This window comes from Haliaeetus albicilla, chromosome Z, assembly GCF_947461875.1.
Source record: "Haliaeetus albicilla chromosome Z, bHalAlb1.1, whole genome shotgun sequence".
Taxonomy (NCBI): domain Eukaryota; kingdom Metazoa; phylum Chordata; class Aves; order Accipitriformes; family Accipitridae; genus Haliaeetus; species Haliaeetus albicilla.
In genome coordinates this window covers 384,217-400,482 of record NC_091516.1, presented here as the reverse complement: position 1 = coordinate 400,482, position 16,266 = coordinate 384,217, and the positions used below count along the sequence as shown (strand labels likewise).

At 34.6% G+C, this 16,266-nt stretch overlaps 1 protein-coding gene across 3 annotated transcripts in view; it reads left to right on the top strand.

The window, feature by feature from the left end:
* PRLR (prolactin receptor) overlaps window positions 1-16,266 on the top strand; it is a 157,928-nt gene that overhangs the window by 6,173 nt on the left and 135,489 nt on the right. The window lies entirely within an intron of this gene.

Sequence of the window (16,266 nt, the reverse complement as noted above, 5' to 3'; positions counted from 1 at the left end):
TGTCAGTGATAAAAGGAAGACTAGGGAAATGTGGGCCCTCTCTGGAATGAAAAAGGACACCTGGTTACCCCGGACATGGAGAAGGCCAAGGTTCTCAACGACCTTTTTGCCTCAGTCTTCACCAGCAAGTGCTCCAGCCACACCGCCCAAGGCACAGAAGGCAAAGGCAGGGACTAGGAAAACAAAGAACTGCCCACCGTAGGAGAAGATCAGGTTCAAGACCATCTAAGGAACCTGAAGGTGCACAAGTCCATGGGACCGGATGAGATGTATCTGTGAGCCCTGAGGGAACTGGCGGATGAAGTGGCTAAGCCACTGTCCCTCATATTTGAAAAGTGGTGGCAGTCCAGGGAAGTTCCCACTGACTGGAAAAGGGGAAACATAACCCCCATTTTTAAAAAGGGAAAAAAGGAAGTCCTGGGGAACTACAGCCCAGTCAGTCTCCCCTCTGTTCCCAGCAAGATCATGGAGCAGATCCTCCTGGATCTTTACTGTGAGGGTGGTGAGACACTGGAACAGGTTGCCCAGTGAATTTGTGGATGCCCCATCCTTGGAAGTGTTCAAGGCCAGGTTGGACGGGGCTTTGAGCAGCCTGGTCTAGTGGAAGGTGTCCCTGCCCATGGCAGGGGGGTTGGAACTAGATGATCTTTAAGGTCCCTTCCAACACAGACTGTTCTATGATTCTGTGAATAATATCTGAAATATTGTTGCTGTTTGGTTTCATTTGTAAGAATACTTAGAGACTTAATAAAGCAGATTTTTTTTTTTTTAAGTTTATACAATTACTGACTTTCAATGAACGTTCTTGAAGAGATTCTGTGGCCTTAAGGTAGACAGCATTTCTTAACCATTTCAACAGCAAAAGAACACTTCATACAGAAAGCATCAAAACAGTAAGTGATGGAAATGAAGAACCAAACTGCCTGACAGAATGAAAATTCACGTAAGCAAAATCAAAAGAAGTAGAAAGCTCATTAGAACTTATCTGAATAATGAGTACATACATATCTTAAGGACACAGTAAATTACGGGGCAATTGGAGACTGGCATGTAGATACAGCTTTAAGCAAGTGTGTAAAACAAAGGAATGGGAAATTAAGGACATTTTTATTTTAAAGAGGTCACTGTGGTGCCACTGAATTGATTACCCATTTTGGAGCACCTCATTCTTCTTAATAGTTTATTTTCATTTTTATTACTGATTTCTTTCCTTTTAATACCTGTACGGTAATTTTTTTCCATTAGAAAGGTGGAGATTCTGGGATGCAGACTGTGATCCCTTAGTGGGATGCTAGGAGTAGTTGGGAAAGGCAGTAGGCAAGGGGTAACAAAAGTTGAAAATTAGAGACTGGAAATGTATAAAGATTCATCAGGTAATGTGACTGGTACCGATAGCTAGCCAAGAAGAGGGTTCCATTAGGGATGGAACAAAGAGGATCAAGGCGACACATATTGGCTTAATTCTATGGCTTGAACAGAGCCTTGAAATTCTGACTCACTATTTCTCTGCCTTAGGAAATTGTATGTAAAACATACTGGCAAAGGATGTTTTCCATCAGTCCCAATAATTACCCACATCCACACACACACATCTGTGTCATAATACAGTTAGAACTTAAATTATGTGAACATTTTTCTTGTAGTCATTCTTTTATGCACAGAATGGTTGTGTGCTTGGTGTGGATGAATGTTCTCTCCAGTCGTTAAAAAAAAAAAAAAACCAGCAGCTAAGTAGTGAGTAAAGTTCAGATCATTAATTTTTGTCATGCACAGTTGATTTCAGTCTCTGGCATAGTGTTTCTGTGAGATACAAATAAAGTTAATAAAACCAGACTTTTCCAGACAGTTACAAAATGTGAGTTTATCATTTTATGGATGCATTACTTTATATACAATGGCCTGATATATTTGGAATACTCACAAGGCCTCATCAGTTAGTATTTTATCGTTCAATAAATGCTCATCAACTGTGCACCATTTGTCTTACATTCTTTCACTGTAGCTTTTGTTTAGCGCTATTAAAGAATGTATGTAATGTAACTGGAATCCTTTTAGCTGTTACTGAAATGCAACTGATTTTTCATTTAGAAATAGGACAGCTATTATGCACTAACAATTCTGTTCAGTTATATTTCTAAGGTATAAAATGAAGAATAGCGTGTCTGTTCTGGAGTAGAGAGGGAATGCAAATAAGCGTAATGTAACTAACTGATCTGGAACTTGGCTAGCACCCTTGCAACTAATGCCAGCACCTAAAAGCCCTGGATAATTGTTCTTTCTAACTATGTTGAATGAGAACATTGATCAGTCATACTGTATGTTGGAAATGTTCTTCGTAGAACATCAGGCTTTCACAGTTGTTCTTTAATCCACAGTTGTTAGCTAATTAGGGTAAAACTGATGATGTAAATGATTAAAAAAATTAAAGTGATGTTGATGTAGCTAGGCAAAGGAGAGACCATGGAGTAACATGCCCATTGCTCCTTTTAGCAATAAATTAATTCTAAATCATGGCATGATAATGCTAGTACACAGAATTTAATTTTGTAAGGAGAAGATATGTGTAGACTTTATTTTCTATAGTAATGATTTATCTCTCAAGTTGCACTTTCCTTTCATCTTATGCCAGAATAAATTTGTTCTCAGAGTGATTCCAATAAATGTTTTCTTTTCTTCTTGGATGTAAGAGTTGCTGATAATGACAGGGATATTGTTGTGCTTGTGCTTAATGGCTACTGAAATACAATTTTGTTTAACAATATCTTATTCATAAACAGTTTCTTTTTCAACTACATGCCATCTGACTAGAAGATTTAAATGGGAATAAACAGTCTGCCTTAACATAAGTGAAATTCTGTAAAAAAGTTTAATTTAATACAGAATGACTAAACACAGGCACTGGTTAAAGATGCAAAAAAGCCATCCAACTGTTCATGCTTTTAAGTTGTGGCACAATAAGTATTTTAAAGAAATGACAGAAATTATAACTGTTAGGAACTTGTGTGGTGGAGCAATGACTGCCTTACTATTACTGACAGATTACTTCAAATCATATAACAATGTAGAATGCTCTACATTCAAGTCAGTAGTAAGACTCTAAACTAGTGTGCTACTCGCCCTCTGATTTTCTCAGCTGTCCTACCATTTATTCCCATTGCCACCTCCTTTTGCTCCATCGATTCTTGTTCTCTCCCACAATCAGAATTATTCTTACCCATATATTTCCATTTATTTCCTTCTTCATATTCTTCAGGTGTCCATATCTGATGATGTGTCTTTCTTCTCATTTTAATCTACTGCCATAATCAATCTTTCCTACCAGTAGTTTATACATATTCTGAACTATGCGCTATGTCAAATTTTTATTGTAACTCTGATCATTCTCTTTTCTCCTCTTTCTCCAGAGTGATGGTAGAAACTGTTAGAGTTGCTTTTTAGGTTCAATGGCAAGAATTTGTCCCTTTTGGCCATTTGAGTCATGTGGAGAGTGGTAGGCCAAAAACTCTTCAGCTGATCCTTTTGTACAAGTACTTTGTAAGCTATTTGGCATATGGATGTTTGGCACATGCCTACCTAGACAGCTTAGTGTTTCTGTAAATTACAGTTTTGAAATTTCTTCCCCAGAGGGATGGTAGATGTCCTCCTCCATCCCAGAGAAATGTATGAATGAGATATAAAATTAAACCCAAGCCAAATCATAGTTGACTGTCAGGTATGCACGAAACCAGCTGGTGACTATGCCAGCTTTAAAAAAACCCTAAGACCAGACAGAATATCCGTTTCCCAAGTATCTTGGGAAAACATTGCTCATGTATCCTCAAATTTGCATAATTATGCCTGTGTTCATATATATATTGTGCCTTATTCTGAACCTATGATATAAGTTCTAAATTATCTTCCACAATTTATGTTTGAAGTCTGGCACATCTTTTTCTGCCCTTGGGTTTCGAAAGCTGATTGCTCCCTCTAGGATCAGCTAGTTGTCAGTGTGTTCAGCTTTTTATGCAGAATGAATACTCCCAAAGAAATTATACCAATGACAAGTTCCTTTTTAGCAGCACAGTAGCAGCATTTGTCAGACTAAATCATTAACAATATCCAGAATGCACCATTTTCTTCCTGCCCTTTCTGAAAACCTCACTGAGTTTGAATTAGCATTAGTCTATATATATACTCAGGTAGACCTGTCTTCAGAGTCAGTAAAGAGGTGATACGCCGCATCACTGTTTCTCTTTTTTCTTCTCACTGATGATTTCTGGCAGTAAAGCTCATTCTGCCCTTTCTCTTGTTTTACCTCTCACCATACTGTTACTTCTCTTTTAGAATACCAAATACAGGTGCTCAGGCAGCACGATTCAAAACAGCTATTTCAACTGCAGTTGCAAGAGTGGGTACTTGCTGATATTAAATGTTTTCTTATATAAGTACTAGTAAGTTGCTGGTAGAATTTCTTCTTTTGTGAGATTATAATCAACAGAAGATTTGAAGATTTAGTATAACCTTGAATAGAAGTCTTCCTGCTCATAGCAATTTAATAAATTCTTCTTTCATTTCTATTTTAAAAATGAAAATTATCATATTTTCTGTGACAAGAATTCTTCTGCATGGTAGATAATAAAATATGTAAATGAAGTCGACTTATTCTATCTTTTGGTCAGTTTACCATTGGATGGCAACGGAAAATTCTTTTACTAAAGTGCATACCTGCTGCAGACACATAATCCATATATTCTGCACACATCAGAAGAATCTTACAGAAACAGAGTAGTCCTTATCCTCCATTTAGAGAAATGTGCCTTTCTAAAGGTTTAGGTGTACAGTTTTGGATTCTATGAGGGTATAATTCTTTTTCATCATATTTGGAATAAGAAAAGAAGCAAGCCTATAAAAGGCAAGTGCAGCACACTGTTATTAAGTTATTTTAAATCAAATAAATTCTATCCTTTTGTTTGAATTTTTTTTTTTTTTAACAGATTAATGCATGGTTACTTGAATGGGCCAGGTGAAAAATAGTTTTAATTTTGAAACAAGAAATAAGTGTACCTGACAGACTTTTCTGCTTATACAGCGTCAAATTAATCTCGTTTATATGTATAGGCCATGCAAATAAAATTTAATATTCTACTGCATAATATGATATGTGGAACTTAAGATTTATATAATTCTGTTTCTGGAATTATGCAGCTGCTTCCTGTGATTAGCTGCCTTGGGAACCTCTGTTCAACAATCCCTTTTAAGGAATGTTTTTAACAGTTCCTCTTCCATGGTGAGAGAGGAGCCAGATATGGAAAGCCCAGGAATGGTAAACATAACCAAAAGGCAAATAAAGGAAACCGCGACATTGTAATTTTTTTCTTAAAGACCCAGACATTCAAACAAATAAAATCAGACGATGCAGCAGTTAAATTCATGTGAATTTTGGTTCAATTGTTTCAAGATTTGGTCATCTTGTAATTTGTGTCTAGAGCTAAGGAATTAGGTTTGCTTTGCTTTGGTGTATTAACATGGAAAACTCTTTTACTAGTGGGAATGGATCTTGGTGGTCGCAACCACAGCAAAGCAATTCAGGCAGAAAATTAAAGGACATTTTGGGAAGTCAGACTCTACCCCATCTGCCTCATGACACCCACCTTTATAGAAACCTGTAAGATTCATAAGAAAAACTATGTATAGATTGTGTGTGGGTGTGCAGGCATGTGTGTATATGCTTTTAAATATTTTTTTAAAACATCCAATGATTTTGAAAGCTCTTTTGCAAACACAGTTAAGTGTTTCAAATAATTGATAAACAAAAAATAGTGATTGCTTTCTTACTGCTGCAATGTAGTTTCTTCCCCATGAAGTTACTTATTTGAATTAAAATAAAAGCATTACCTTTTTTTTCCTGAATTCTAAATGTAATTCACTGATTTAATATTTTTTTCCTTCATGACATATTTTTGAAATTTGAACAATTATATAAATACAACCTCTTCAAACATTTTGTAGGTCCAGTCCACCTGAAATATTCTTTTCTAGCCTAGCCTAGCCTAGCCTAGCCTAGCCTATTCTATCCTATCTGTCTTTTGAATTTATCATCCATCAGCTTGTTTGTGCAAAGAGAATAAAATGAGTGTAGCAGGTTTTTATACATATGTCTGGCTTGCTTTTTCTATTTGTGAAATAGAAGAAGTAACATTGCTTTCCTTATAGGTTTTGTTAATTAAATAATTAGCTTTTATTGTCCCCATCACTTCTGTATTTGTGAGCCACTATTTACAACCTTTTTGTAAGATTAAAAGTAGGTATTTCCATCCTATGTGTAACATGTCAGCATATAGAACAGCAGCTGCTACAGAGGTGTAGTTTTTCAATAATTATAAGATTTTGTTTTGTTGAGATTTGTAATTTGTTATACTCTATGTCTGTATTATACAACAGAAACTTTTAAATATGGTTAGTTTTTTCCCTTCATCTTTGAGCTGAATATGATGATCCATTTTTATTTTATAGCTTGTGTTTTGTTTATGGTGAAGATATCTTCACTAGTGAAGAGGACTTAATTGTTGATCGTTAATTTTCAGGGAGGATCCCTTAGAGTGTTCAGAGTACACAAGTGTGGTTTTGCCATGGTTTATGAGACCAGTCTGTAATGTGGAAATTTAACAAACAGAAAAAAACGCGTGCTTTGCAAGGTGATAGACTACAAGATATTCAGGACAAATAATGGAAGCATAAATCATATAATTACTGAATAATGAAGATGTAAAATCTCTATAAAGAGTTTGTAATTACAGCTTGCCTTAGCAAGAGATATTTGGTGGTATGAATGTCACTTCAAGGAAAATCTCTTCCGAGATGAGGGGCATTTTGGTTTTAATCCAAATGCTTCTTCAGCATAATCGGTAAAATAAATGTGGTAGAAAAACAAGAGACAATGATAATGCTTAACAGAAATTCTCATAGAATTCTGTAAATCTGTTGAGAGTTCACTTGCCCGCTACCTACATAACAGCCTGGGTTAACTGGGGAGGCAGTTTAGGTATACTGGCCATAACTTTTAAGCATACAATTCAGAAATTTATGCTGACTGTAATGGTGATCCGTCTTTGACTTTTTCAGAAATTAATCCTATCACCAGGCATTGCTGCTTACCAGTTACCCTGATGTAAAATTTACAGTTACCCTCTATATCCCAATGTTACACTGAACCTCTCTTACTGGCATCAGATCACGTAATTGTCTGTGCATTAGTTTCATGTAGTTGAAAGATGTGTCTCAGTTTCTAAGGTCTATTTGGAGTTGAAGCATAAAAACGGAGAATTGAGACAGGGCAAAATTCTAAATTATTTAATTTATTCTTTTGCATATATTGTCCTTCTATGTACCAAGAACTTCTTAAGAGAACTGTAGGTACTATGTCATAATATTCCTATTGCAAACCTTATTTATCCTAATATTCTAGATATTCAGGTGTAGTATGTATTCCATATCTATTCTGTTTACATTCTTAATGCTGTAATTGTAATTCTCTGGAATAGCATTTGGGAGAAAAATGTAGTAACAGTTCAAACCCAGTTGTGTGAAAGGGCAAAATTCCTAAAAATAAAAATAATTTAAACCCCCCTGTACTTCTGTAGAGAAGTTCCATTTCAGACCCTAGCTGAATCTTATTAATATTTCTCCAACCTCTGCTTTCTGGTGGGTTGCTTACTTCCTCCTCCTATTTCAACTGATATTACTATCATTTTTAGTGATGGCTGTTTGTGCGAGTTTGTGAATACTCAGGAAGCATCCTATCTTTAATTCTATCAGCTTTTGTTTTCACCTATGCAAGCCCTGCTCATTGTCCTTCACACTTCTTTCTGCTACCCCTCTTCTTCCTATGTTGTCATATTTCCTCACTGAAGAGAGGATTTTTTTCTGCTTTACTTAGTTTAGATTCCATTTCTTTTCATATTTATTTCATATTTCAGACATACTGGAAGGCCTAAAATTCTTCTACATTTTAACCAGTCTGTAAAACTCATTCTTCTTCCACAAAGGTTTCATATTAAAATGAGTTTTACATCAGGTCTTGGCAATGTAAGTAAAACTCCTAATCTAAATATATCGGATACCTCCACAAAAGAAAGAAGAGAATGTGTGAGTTTATGGGAAATAATTTTGTCCTAGCATTATAAAGTCTAGCAAGTCCTGTCAGCAGCTCCTTAACAATCTGCTCATCTACAGCAGCCAGAAGAAATTAATATATTAAAAAAAATATGTAAGATTTAACTTTGTGATCAAAGAAGTTAAGCTTAAGGCCCTAAAATGTCATCCTTATCATAGGTGATTTTGTGAAGTATTGTCATTACTGAGCAAGATATAATTTAAAGCTTAAAAATGTATGTATATCACAGTAAATAACTGCTGACCACATTCTTTGCTAACATATAATTTTGTTGAGATAAACACAAATTTGCCAGCAAACGCCTTACTGAACCTGGAATTATCACAGTGTTCTCATAAACTACTGATGTGTGATAAACACTTTAATTACATAGTATGAACCATATGCAGGCTATATTACTAGTACATTGAAAGCCTGGAAATATTTCAACACCTTCAAGCTAGCAAGTGTGTAAAGCACTAAGACAATATAATTAATAATCAGGTTCTGGATAGGGATTACACAACCATTATTGAAGCAATTCTCATTAAAGCAGTTTTTCTGAATAGGACGTGCATTATAGAATATGAATGCCACTTTTCCAAAGAATACAAGCAATGACTACTAAAGTTGAACATGCAAAAAATTAGAGGAAGAGGTTCTGGTTAATTAAAAAAAAAAAATTAAAAAATCACTGTTTTGACTAGAATCTTAACTGTGAAATTGTAGAACAAACAAATCAGTAGACTAATAAAACAGATGAAGCACAGGCCTTTTAATTCAGAGTCCATTCATAAGCAATAATTTTGCAAGAGAAAAGAGAATTAAAGAAAGTGGGGGCTGTTTGCTTAGCTGGAAAATGTTGATATATTTTCTTGCTGAATCCTTAAAATGTTGGCAATCTAGAAATCTAAGAAAGGATTTGATGATGAGTAATTTTTGAATGGAAAGATGACTAAGTTTAACTTTTATATATCCCAGTCACACACACTTAGAGGCTTAACTTGGCTATGTTTTTCATGCCCCAGTAAGACATCTGTTTATACTATCCTGGTCAGAACAGGTATGTAGTAATTTATTGTTGAGATACAATGCAATCAACTTAAAGTATTTAGGATTATCTTTAATATTTTGACTAGACTACTGTACCACTGATGTTTTTAGTTGAAGATTTACTTTCAATCAAGTTGTAAACTTGGAAAATCTTGTTTCTGTTCTTACACAATTTAGTATTTTTTATTTGCAATTTTAGATTAGGTATAGTATGAAATTCTAATTTTTTTCTAATTTGAGGTGTTGTTTGTTATTTAATCCACTTTATGGTAGATCCATTTAATGCTTATTTTTTAAAGAAAATAAAATAAAATTCTGGGACTCAAAACACTGGTCCTCACAACAAAATGCCAGCAGCTAAATCATTAGGAACCAGTCTGACTTTACATTATGATCGATATACTGGATCTCATTTGTGACAGTTGTGGTCCTTTGATGGCTTGTATAGGCAAACTATATGTTTAAATGCAGTAGAAAATTATACATTGTAATTTATAGTTATTGCCAGTAATTACTGTTTATTGCCTTGCCGTGACTCAGAAATCCATTTATGATAGGATTTAAACACAAGAGGTGATGATGCCTGAGAACATGTATGAGGTGAAGATTAAAAATGTATTTTCTAGTCTGTTTTTTTTTAATTTTCTTTGTTTCTTAGTTTAACATTTGACTTTAAATATGTTTCATTTGTAGCAGCTCATCAGTTAATATGACTTGGGACTAATTCTCAGTGTGCTATCCACAGGTGGATACTGAGCTATCCACTTGTTTTATTGTCCGTATGAAAATATGGTGTAGTCTATCATTTAACTGAGGGACAATCTCTGGAAATCACCACAGCTTAATCTAGCAGATGTAGACCATATTTGTTGCTAACTAAACTGTGCTGCTTTGCTGGTCTTGCCCAACAACATTTTCTTTAGTCTTAACTTTAATATGTTTGTTAGGCTTTCATCAAAATTCTGTGTCCTTTTTGCTAGATACAGTGAATGCCAAGTTTTTCTTAATTCGGGCATGTCTTCTGAATATTTGATATTAAATTGGCTTACAGCATTGAAAGTGGATCTGGTATTACAGTCTTTTAAAGCAATATTCTATAATTCTTTGTTAGACTGTATGAAGTTTTCTTAAAAGAAAGTAAAAGAGAAATTATCAGTCTAGTGCTCTCCTGTTCTGTCCCTTCTTGTTTATTATCTATTTCTCACTTTGATCCCAGAGCAGTCAGTCTGAAAGAAGGTTTTTTCATTATACAGCCTTTAACATATTACCTGTATTTTTGCTGTTAAATTAGTTATTGTATATACCTTAAGTTTCTGAATTTCCTTTGAATATTTTTAGATGAGGTGCTAAATTAAATGTTGTTATGAATGGACATGTTTTTATGTATTCTTTGTATGGGTTTTTCTGTTTCTTTTTTTGTTTGGTTTTCTATAATGGAAAGCACATGAACTGTCTGGTTTCTTCAAGAATACAGGCTTCTTTGCACACATAACTTTAAATTTCGGAAGCAGGTGATATGATTATAAAGGCAAATGTGTATTTGTGTTTTGATTTTTTTTTTAAACATTGATAGATCATGTATATAATTTTTTTCTTACATTTCAGAATAAAGTTTAATGAATATATTTTTTATGTGTATATGTATATATATTTATGTAAACATCTATAACTCATGTATATACATACATAGTATTACCCCTTCTATATGAGGCTATCTCTTTATAAATCTTTACCCTAGAGCTGTGAGAAAATATTCATCATTACTGGCTTACTTAATGGCTTTTGCTTTGTGCATAAGAAAGACACACTTCAAAAAATACATTTAAAAAAATGAAGAAGGGATTGACATGTTGAAACTTGCAATTACTTTTCTTGGCCATGGGGGAAAATCTTTATCCTCACTTTAACAGTAGTCATTGTCAAAAGAGGAAAGAGCAATAATATTGGAGAGGGAAAACTCATTTTGAACTCGCATAGAAGTCTGCTTGTTTATTTTCCAACTTTCTTTTTAATAATATTGTATTGATATTAGGAAAGAAAGAATGTCCTATACTGTCTTTTAAATATTTTAACTTAAGTTAGTGAGATGGTATGGTTAATGAATCGGTACTGTGTAATGTAATTGTGTATGAGGAACAGTAACCTGCTCTAAGACGCAATGTGAACTTTATGATAATTAATGCTGTCTGTTGATTTGGTTTTTTTCTGAAGACAGGTACATGATTTTGAAATGAAGGGAAACCTTGCTGCAGGCACAGCCATAAAAAATGAGCCTTTTCTAAATTCATAAGGAATAGTATACCTGTAAGACTATTGGCTTGCCCTCCTGTGAGCCTGAAAGGCAGAATTAGTACTTCTTCCACACTAAGCAAAGTGTATGTTTTCTACCCTCCATGGCCACCCTCCCCCAACCATTGGAAGTAAAATTCCTGTTAGACCTACAAAGCCATGCAGTCCCAGAATGGAAAGATGAATAATTGGATACAGAAATGTAAGTCACTACAAGGAATTTATATTGACTCCCCTCACTCCTTATCCATGTGAACAAACCAGATGGTGATCTGATACTCTATAGTCAGGTCTGAATGGCTTTGAGTGCTCTTTTGTTTATAGAGCACTTGGTGGCCTGTGATGTAAGTTAAAGTGCAAATTCTAGTCAGGATTAAGACTGGCTTTTTTGTAACTGATAATAGAGCATCAATAGCCAGGTCTGGGTGTGTGAATAAAGTATAGACCATTAAGAGGAGTTTTGCTGCTGCACTTCAAACTGTTCACTGTATGTGATGAGTCAGAATTTGTTATTGGAATCAGCTGAGATTCAGTTTGCTGAAGAAATTATGTTTGCAATTGCAGAGTCAAAAACAAACTTGAAAATAGGAAAGCATCGTGATGATGATCTCAATCCCTGAAGTATTTATCTGGATTTTAAAGAGACATATCAAAATATGGGTACACTATGTCTCAAGCAGCTTCCTCTGGAGACTTACAAAGCGTTATGAGTATCATCTAGATGATGAACTGAATGTACCAAGAAAGAGTTATTTTACAACCAATGAAAGCCTGAATAGGTGTGTGTAAAACCAACAATGATTTTGGAAAATATGGTGCATATTCTATGTAACACATATGGTTTACTTTATATAACCATAGCTTTCTTCCTAAATTCAACTCCTTCCTTTTGCCATCTTTAAGTCTGCTTGGAGTAACAACAGAACGAAAAAGGGAGCATGGAGCAATTGTATAATGTAACTAATCCTCTCCAGCAGTTTTAGTACAAATTATTGATATGCTAATCATATCAGTAGTGATCTGTAGATAATGCCAGTTACTTTTCAGATATTAATTGGGCTAAAGCTTTTGTGGCAGTTAGTATTAGAACTGACTCATATTAGTTTAAATCCTTAATTGCATTTAATTATAGATTTGCTTATGAAACAAACAGCTGCACCTTTTCCATCAGCTCTGTTATTCTGGCATTTGAAAGCATTAAGCTTCTCTGCATCGCCACGAAGTATTTTTCAATTTAGTTTATCTTGCCTGTATTTTATATCTTACCTTGCACCTGGCCTAATTTTTCCAGAGCTCTTTATTGATCTAGTGCAGCTTCTTATCTAACCACATTAATGACATTACTCATTTCATTACTTTTTGTAGTAACCCAGTTGGCTTGCCTATCTTGGCTCAAGATGGTAGAAATTAATTTTAACATCTCAAAGAAAACAACACATATAGTTTGCAAGCAGCATTCTTTAAAATGTTGTAACAAATGAGTTAAATGAAGTTGAGTACGACTGAAACTTCTCTGACCAGTTGCTGATAAATACAATCTGGACAATATTTTGCAAGAGTATTTATTGACAATATTCAACATCAGCTTTTTAGATCTTATGAAATTGACTATAAATATGGGCCCAAGCATAGGAAGCTAAAAAGGAAGCTTGAGTGAGATAGATTTTCATGGAAATTTACATTTACATCCTCTTTTTTTGTGAAGAAGTTATTGAGGGCTGAACTGCAAGGCAGCAGAATTGCTTAAACTTTTGTTGTTTTGCCGTGAACACAGATGAGTTGTTCACCTACCAGATTAGTGAATGTGGTTGTTTGGAAGCTAACATCATAAATATGGAAAGTGCAATTACTATGAAGTATGGCTGGGTGGATATGCTTCAAATCCCTGTATCATTTCCCCAGAGGACTGATGATACTGGTGTATGGTTCAAGGAAGGGAGGCTACTTTAGCTGTGCTAGCAACTGAGTCTTGAGATGCAGCAAAGGTTTTCTGCACCAGCCAGAGTAACCAAAAGTTTTGCACATGTAATCACAAAATCTTTGATTATTTGTTGTGCATTGAATTCTGGGTTGCTTAAGCTTGTATTGTCTTTGAGACAGGAATGAGAAAAACTGTGCATCTTTGTCTTTGCAGACAGTATGATTTGCATTCATAATTATATCACAATATATAAACCAAATAGTGAGAGTTTGTGGGTGAATTACACAGCATATCAGTCCTCTTTACAGTTCCAGGTGTATAACTGGGATAGAAATTTGGCTATTAGCCATCAGAATGACATGGCTTAACTAATGTTATCAATCTTGAAGCAGACTGAGTCAAAATTTTCTTTCTCAGGGGAACAGAGGCCACAAGATACGTTCTAGCCAGTTGATATGAGTATTATTATTACATTATTATTATTAAATACTTTTTGCAGCAACCAGGAATGTCAAATAGGCTATTTTGTATCCTTCACAAAGAAGGGATCTGAGGAGCAGCTTGTTCCTTTCTTCCTTCTTCTGTGGTTTTTCCATTAATGTATCCTTTTCCGTTAATGTTTTCCATCCCTCCTCCAAGACAGTCAGTGCTAATTCCAGTAAAATGATCCCCATGACAAGGAAGCCACCTCTTTGCATGCTTCTGGAAGTGTCATTTTGTTGACTTGGACATTGCTGCAAACCTTTGCAAAATTCAGGCCTGCTAAAAACTTAACTTCTTCACTTCTTATTATTAAATGAAGAAGAAAAAATATGAAAAGGACCTGTACTGAGACAGTACAATATATGTATTGCACATACTAAAGTTAATGTACAAGGCAGAAGGTATCCTGCCACTTTATATTACAAAAGTGAAAGTTAAGCCACTTTCCATTAAAAGCGTAACATTTCTGTCTGCAAAAAAAGGTTCCATGCAACTGGGAAGATGATTTTGTAAGTCAAGAACAGAGTGAATGAGGACGGTAGGATTGAGAGTTATGCAGGAGACAGGAAACAATGAGGAAGCCAGAGGATGGTAGAGAGTCACTTGGTTTGAGAGTGGCAGCACTGATGGGGGTTGGAGGAATGGAGAAGCTAGGGTTTGCTGGACAGAGTGAAAGGATGTAGACAACAATAACTGAGGTGGAAAACAGAGGAAAGGGGATGAGACAGATTTGTGGAGATTGAAATAGAACAGCCTAGGCAAAGAGACCATGAAAATAATGTATTTCCTTATGATGCCTATTGTGATTATCTCAGGGGAGTAATAAGATTTTGTTTTTCCTAAATATCCTTAAAATTAAATCTTTTACTCATGTTGAGAATACTGTAATTTTTTATTACATTGTATACTTTATCACTGTGTGTCTTGCCTTTAGGCCCACCCAACTTCCTACAGATCAGATGGTTACTGACCAATTGTAAATATTTTTATCCCTCTGCTTAGGAAGGGGTGATCTTCTCTATCTAATAACATTCAGAAGACTGAAGTAGAAAACAAATGTATTGTTGGAAGATACATTAGCTCCAGTCTTTCTGATCCTGTCGCTACTGGAATTTTACAGGTAGTAAGAACATCAAGCTTACAAAACATCTAGTTGCTACATATTCAGCAAAATAGAAAAAAACTGTTTGTGGTTTGGTTTGGTTTTTTTAAAATCATTCATATGGGCTTATATTTTTCACTAGAGGGTCTTTTATATAATATGAGGTTATTGAACTATGACTGTCATCTGTTAATGAAAACTCTGATATTTCTGAAAAACTGAAAGGGAAGTAACAGAAACTATTAACCTGGAAGGCAATAATAAAAAGGAAAATAGAAATATACAAAAAAATAGATAAAAAGTTGTTGGTTGTTGGTTAGTAGATGGAAGTGAATGACCACTGAGTTGCATTGGCTGTCACTGCATGTTGAAAAGCCGCACTGTATAAAGTGGTATGTAGTTAATACACTGGTTTACTAGAGTCTAAGAATTCTAGTGAATGAGCAAGATAGAATCTAAAATAGTTCTTTTAGTTCTTTTAAAGTATTTTTCATTCTTGGTGATATATCTTATTTCTCATTGCAACTAGTGTGAAAGCTTCTGACCAGCAAACTCATATTCAGTGATTATCAAATAATTATCAAGCTACTAGCTGTTTTTGCTTAACACTGCTAGAATTAAAAAAAGAAAAAAAACTATATTCTTTTCTTTTGTTCTTTATTTCTCTCAGTATTGATCATTTTGGCAGACTTTGCCCTCAAATTTATTATGACTAATAATTCTTTGAGTGTATTCAAGTAACAATATACTGCCTAGTAAAGAGAGTTGGTTGATGCATGTAACACTACATTCCTGGGCTTTCCAAACATCAGATACTGCTTAACTAATAATCTCAAGATAACCTATTTGGTTTTTAAGTTAACAACACTTGTAAGGATAAGTTTTCTCACATGGAATTTTGTTGTGTCTTTTAATTCTGAAAAAGAAAAAAGATACAAGATGTTTAATTCTGTTGACACTTTCTCATTTCTTAATAGGAAATTGTAATAGATTTGCTGCACTGTGTTGAAATGTGTTCATTGTATAAAGAATATTTTGGTTTAAATTAGTTGAATTATTCTAAGTTAGTAATGTTTTCTAAAATGATTAATTCCATCAACCAGAGACAATCACTGCATCTGTCACACTTTACAGACTATGTAAGACTTCATGTAGATTTTATTTCTCCATTTGCATCTAGAAGGATGCTGAAATTTTACAAATTTTAAATGGCATATCCCATCACTGAAGATTTTGAGACTCCGCTAGCACTGTTTTTAGAAGACTTACTTTACTGGGAGAAAGATG